General features: G+C 36.1%; 1 pseudogene; it reads left to right on the forward strand.

Annotated features, from left to right (window-relative positions):
• Positions 1–1,491: 1,491 nt before the first annotated feature.
• Positions 1,492–2,001, forward strand: LOC102478888 (protein tyrosine phosphatase type IVA 1 pseudogene; annotated as a pseudogene).
• The last annotated feature ends 4,819 nt before the right edge of the window (positions 2,002–6,820 follow it).

Here is a 6,820-nt window from a genome sequence, read left to right on the forward strand (position 1 = left end):
GAAAGAAAAAAAAAGTATATTTAATTGACAAAATAATGAAAAGCTATTTGCTGGTGATGATGTGTATAGTAATGTCTTTGTCTTGATAAATATCCATGATAATTGTACTGGAAAAAGAAATGTTAAACACTATAAAGATATATGTAGGGGCCAGCAGGTGGCATGGTGGTTAAGGGCACTAGACTCCCATGTAGATGACCACAGATTGAGTCCCAGACCTGGCAACTCGCTTTCTCACTTTCTCTCTCTCATTCACTCTCTCCCTCTCTGGTCAAATTAAAATGAAATAAATGAATACATAAATAACATTAAATATAATGATTCTTTAAAAAAGATATATGTGATTAAATGTAATATAAAAATAAAGGCTATAAGGCAAAAAAAAAAAAAAAAAACTTCTGTATGGGAAAAAAAACAATAATTAGAGTGAAGTAACAACCCTCAGAAAACCCAAAATCTCTATTTCCTTCTCACTGTCAGTCTCTATTGTGAGTGTATGTGCTTTATGGAAAAAACCTTTTACGAATTATAATTAAAAATTTCTTGAAAACACAAGTTTTTTATGACACCAGAGTGAAATTTGCCTAGGTTTGAATTATAAAGCCTAATATAATGACATTTCCAATAATTATTTGACAGTTCAGTTACTAGTTACTACTAAATATATATATATTTAGAGGATTTTGCTCCAGGGCGCATGCACCGCATGCACTCACCAGAAGACAGAAAGAGACAGAGAGACAGAAAGTGAGAAATCACACCCCGGGGATATGGCCATGCCACAATCCCTTCTCCTCCATTCCCCTCTTGGGATCTTGGGCATGCATGCACACACACCCAGCTTGAGTTTAAGTCACCAGGTCTGGGACTCAATTGCGGTCAACTACATGGAAATGAAGGGCCATAGACATTATGCCACTTGCTGGTCCTGGTGCCCCTGCCACTGCCTGCATTACCGCTGCACCTCCGACGACCACCACCACCTCCACCTGTGTCTCTGCTGCCTCAGGACCAGCTGCATGATTAGGCCACACTCTCAATGAGTAAACATACTCCTTTTTCCAGTGTTCTTGGTCACACATTTATGGAGTTTCTGAAGGGCAGTGGAGATGACTGCCAGGCACAGCACAATCTCTATGCAGAAAACTGTAGAAATTCATTATGACTCCACCAAGAAGCCCTCCTAAGCATGTAAACCTGGACACAGAAGTTGAATTGAGATATGCAGAGCATTTTTCAAGAGTTCTGACCTGGATGGGGTAAACCTCAGTGTGCTTTCTTTCTATTGCCTCAGTTTTACTGGATTGAAGAACTGCTGCTTCTTCTTAGGAGGTTCATTTCATTTCCCATTACTGCCAACTTCATACTCACAGCACTGAGAATTTCAAGTGGAGTATATCGACAGAGACTTCAGTTTCTTTGCATTGTTTCTGTATTTATTATTTTTTAATTCTCTCATAACCCTATTGAGTATTTTTTAACTAAATTAACATGGCTTAAATGAACCACCCAGCTCCAGTAGAAGTCACAAAAAAGAACAAGAGATTTCTTATTATACACAATCCAATCAATGCGACCTTAATATAGAGAATCTTAAGAAGTATGGAGTTACCACAAGAGTACGTGTGTGTGAAGCAACTTATGACACTACTCTTGTGAAGAAAGAAGGCATCCATGTTCTTGATTGGCCTTTTGATGATGGTGTATCACCATCCAACCAGATTGTTGATGACTGGTTATGTCATCATTAATTTTCATGAAGAGCCTGGTTGTTGTATTGCTGTACATTGTGTTGCAGGCCTTGGGAGAGCTACAGCGCTAGTTGCCCTAGTGTTAATTGAAGGTAGAATGAAATATGAAGATGCAGTACAGTTTATAAGACAAAAGCAACAGAGAGCTTTTAACAGCAAGCAACTTCTATATTTGGAGACATATCATCCTACAATGTGGCTGCATTTCAAAGACTCCAATGGTCATAGAAACAACTGTTGCATTCAATAAAACCGGGGGACCTGATGCTATTCTCTTGGAAGTGGAACTTGAGACAGGACCTGATTCGTCATACATATTAGCCAACATGTTGGCTTGGTGAAAAAGTCTAATGAAGATTCTATGGGAGACCAGCAGTTAGCATAATGGCTATGTCGCTGGACTCCCACGTAGTTGACCACAGTTCGAGTCCCAGACCTGGCGGCTTAAACTCCTGCAGGGCGCATGTGCATGCGTGCCCAAGATCCCGAGAGGAGAATGGAGAAGAGATTGCGGCATGGCCATCCCCTCTGGGGGTGATTTCTCACTTTCTATCTCTCTGTCTCTCTCTGTCTTTCTGACGAATGCACGTGCCCTATAGCAAAAAAACCTCTCAAAAAAAAAAAAGAGAAAAACAAAAAAAGATTCTATGGGAGTAGTAAAAAGCAGTTTTATCAGGCCACAAAGCTTGACAGAATTACAACCTCTATGTTAAGGTTATAATCAACCTATTCGGACACTTAGCAAAAGATTCTTGCTGTTCAGCATTTAAACTGTGCTTATTATTTGTACCAGTTGACCTCCTGAAATCATGCGGTATTGAGTTATGTCTTTAAATCTATTCCCATGCCAGAATTTTATCACTATGTAAAAAATTTAGAAAGATTAGGTGCCACATTACCCAGCACGATACTCATATATTTTTAGTATCACACAGAACTAAAGTTCCAGGAACTATGAACACTTTAGACCCTACATGGTTTAGTCCTTCAGTCCTTTCAAACATTTCAAGTAGGGCCTGTGTGGTTATTTGCCTGCACACTTTATGTTTCCATCTCCCACATTCGTACCAGTGTACGTCAGGTTTGTTTTAACCATTGTGTTTTGTTTCATTTTCCTTTAATTTTCACCAAGTATTATGGTGATAATTTCATGTCTTTTTCAAAATCTCATTTTGTGCTGTTATAGAAAACCTTCATTTTGAAATTCTACATTGTACAGAAGCACAGCTCTAATGTCTCCGGACAAAAAAGAAAGCCTTACAATTAGGTTAATGTCTGTATTCTGAGGTGCAGCTTAACAGGGAAGGCCTGAAAAAAGAACTGAAGGGGGCTATTAAATATTCTTAGTAAAATGTTACCTTTGTCTTGTGCAGAACATGTAGAATATGCTCTTTAGTAAAATTTTTTAAAGGTAAAAATGCTTTGTTGTAGCTAAAACAATACTTAATCATAAAATTTCTGAAATTCTGATTTTGTTCCATATTTAATGGAAGTTTACCAACTTTTTTTGTTTGAAGAGTGATTTCTGTTTCTTCCCAATCTCTTGCAAAAATAGTAGGTTTCTGCTAATAAATCAAGCAAATATTTAATATTTTACATGCCTATTGAGCTATGTAACTTAATATTTGGATATTTGATAATTCGTTTTATTGTGTAACTAATAAAATGGTGATGTGTATTAATGTTAGTTCAACCATATACTTATACTGTCTGGAAATGTGTAGTTATAGTTCTGTGGGAGAAATACTTTGTCAATGTTTACCAGCTTGCAAAAAGTTAGTGTGAGCTTAAACATCTAAAGAAATAATTAAATGAAAAAAACTTTTAAAAAAAAGAAGAAAAAAGAATATTATGTTTCTAAAAAGTTGCCCTGGTGCTAGATGAATTATATAACAAGAAGTTGGAGTCGACTCTAATTTCTACCCACAGACTTTAAACTAGTTTCATAAATGTTCAAGTTTTCTCCCTTACGTCTTCTCCCGCCCCCCACTCCCAATCTGATTAAGGAAGATGGAATACTAAAATCTTGGGAGGAAATAGCTTACTTTTTCATATTGTACCTGGACCAATGAATCTGAAAACTCTTGAATACCTGTGAAATACTTGGGTTGACCTTGCAGGTAGATTAAAAAAATATCTATCAGCAGACAAATATGCTTCTGTAATAGTTCCGGTTTCAAAACCAAATTGAGGATGATACAGGGAATATTGGTAGCCAAGAAATATTGAAAGTTATTACCGAAGCTTGGCTTGACCCTTCATGCCTTCTGCTATTCATCAAATATATGAGTATTTTCTATATGCCTTTTCATCAACCACTTTCATGATTCGCCAGACTTAACCCTGTTTACTTTTCATCTATTCCTTGGGAAGGAGGGAGAAATTGTGTATTTTTGTATGAAGACATATTCTTAAATGCCAATTAGCACAACCTGAGTCACTGTACTATAAATTACTACAATTATCGTATCATAGCACAACAAGTAGACCTATTTGCCATCATGCATTATGTTTAGCTAAGATATAACATGGTCATATGTAGTTCCTCTCATAAAATGTTAGTTATTCTATTTCACTGAGCAATGGGACAATCTTCTTAATATGACAAAAAATTAAATGATTCTATAGCATACATTTTAAGTTATCTTGTCAAGTTTTATTAGCAGTAAAAAAAATAAAGTAAAATACTTATTTGCAAAGAGCAAATCAGCATTTGCTGATTTTAAGTCTAAAATGCAGTGTTAAGATTAATGTGAAAAACATTTTTATGTTTGTAAGTTAAATGTCTGCTTTTTTCAATCATCTAACCTGTTAACACGGTGTTTTTAGTCACACAGAGAGTATAGAACAGAATTCTTGCTAATGAGAAAACCTCAAAAACTTTCATATACATAAAACATAACTCCTATGTTAGCATGAGCAGCCTGTATATATAGGGACATGGATTGTGTACAACCGTTGACAGATTTTTTTCACTTCACTAAATAATGTCAATTGGCACTTCTAGCTGAGTTTTCACAGATAGACATCCCGGGTTGCCATGGACCTATTCGGGAAGTTTTGAATATGAATGTTCACATTTTTAAGAAAACAACAAACTGCTTGGCTAGCAAAAGAAAAAATATATCACAGGACATTAATTTTTAAAATCTCTTCTTATTTATTTTCTGCACATTTGTGTTTTGGTTTGGGTATTAGAAAAGTAGGGTGGGTATTTAAATGATAAAAATTCATTATTTGCATTGAATCATAAGGGAACAAAAGAAATTAGTCTGGCAGAATTTCTATTGCTACTATATGTACTTTTCCAAAATAAAGCAATCTACTTACAGCCCATGTTTTACAAGCTATCTTTGTTGACTGGAATATGGTGCTAATGAGTTTAGGTTACTGGTTATGTTTGACATGTGACAGTTCACTTTAGTTCATAATGTCACATTACATTTCCAGCTTAGCATTCACAGATATACATACTTGGTCACAATATTTTGGATACAGTAGTAAAAATTCATTCATATGTATGTGTAATATAGGGACCAAAAAAAGAAAGGAAAATCTTTGCATGGTAGCAATGACATTTAATATTTATCTCAAATTATAAAACAAACTTAAAATAATTCAAGAACTATGATTTAGTTTTCAAGACTATGATTTAGTTGCCAGTAAGCGGTGTGGTGTTTAAGGTGCTGGACCCACACAATTTGAGTCCTAGACTGAGCAGGTTGAAACTCCTGCCAGGCATGTGTACGTGTATGCCTAAAATCCCAGGAGGAGAATGGAAGAGAAGGGATTGTGGTGTGGCCATCCCTCCTGATGGATTTCTCGCTTTCCCTCTCACTGTCTCTGTCTCTCTGGTGAGTGCACATGCCCTGTGGAAGAAACCTTAAAAATCATTATTTAATCATTATCTTTATGAACGAAATATAGGATAATTATGTTATTAAAGTGAAAAATAGGGATAGATGACCTGATTATACATTAGAAGCAGCAGATGTATAGGACTGGTTATTTTGATCCAATTGCTTTGTTTATAGCTATGCAGCTAAAAAAAAAAGACATGTGCATGATTACATTTCTTACTCCTACCTCTTGTATTGCAATTATTCCTCTCTCTTCTAAGCTCAATACTGAACTTTCTTAGTTACATATGGTACACTAGGTACCCAAACTCAGCTCTTTCACCCAAAGCAGAATACCCTTTACTAGTGGTCATATTTGAGCTCACATCTGAATTACCTTGTTAAACTACAGATTACTGGACCTTACCTAGAATTTTTGATCAGGAATTTACATTTCCCACAGATTGCTAGGCCTGTGGATGCTACTGATTCAGGGACCACCCTTTGAGAACAATTGCTCTATACCTACTTTAACCAAATTGGGTTTAGGGAAGTAGATATGATTTCAAAAATTTTCTGCAAATTATCATTCAAGATTATTACTTCTTGGCCCAGTAGCTGTGTCACAATGATAATATGAGTGCCCTGAGAGGCCAGAAGCCATATGGCTGACTATGGGATTGGATCCCCAAGTTGGCTTGAAAACATGCCAAGCCAGTGCAGGTGTACCAGAGCCTGGGGAGCTGGAGGGTTAGGGAAGAGCAACCTTGGCATGATAAAACCCTGTTGGGGGTACTTCTCTCTCTCTCTCTCTCTCTCTCTCTCTCTCTTTCTCTCTCTCTCTCTCATGTATACACACATATTATCATAAAAATAAAAAATTATTTTTTATCATGTTCCAAAGTGTTGAAGTGGGGAAGATTCATAAAATAGATAGGATCTAAGCACTTGAACAAAGTTACTTTTCCTCTCATTCCTTCTTATTTTCCTTCTTTTTTTCTTTATTCCCCTCTAGGGAAGCTAATCTCATCTTGCTAAATAAGAAAATATGATCTAAATTGACAATTTACACTACAATGTAAATGGCTGATTTGGAGATAGATTAAGTCAGTTAAGAACACTCACTTCTTTCAGAGTAGCTTGATAAACGAAATGAATAGATCCTTCAGTCATAAGTATTTCATCCAAGTAGGTTATTAGGAGTGGGATGCCTTCTTCAGATACAACTGA

Source organism: Tupaia chinensis, unplaced genomic scaffold, assembly GCF_000334495.1.
Source record: "Tupaia chinensis unplaced genomic scaffold, TupChi_1.0 Scaffold145528_1, whole genome shotgun sequence".
Classification (NCBI taxonomy): Eukaryota; Metazoa; Chordata; class Mammalia; order Scandentia; family Tupaiidae; genus Tupaia; species Tupaia belangeri.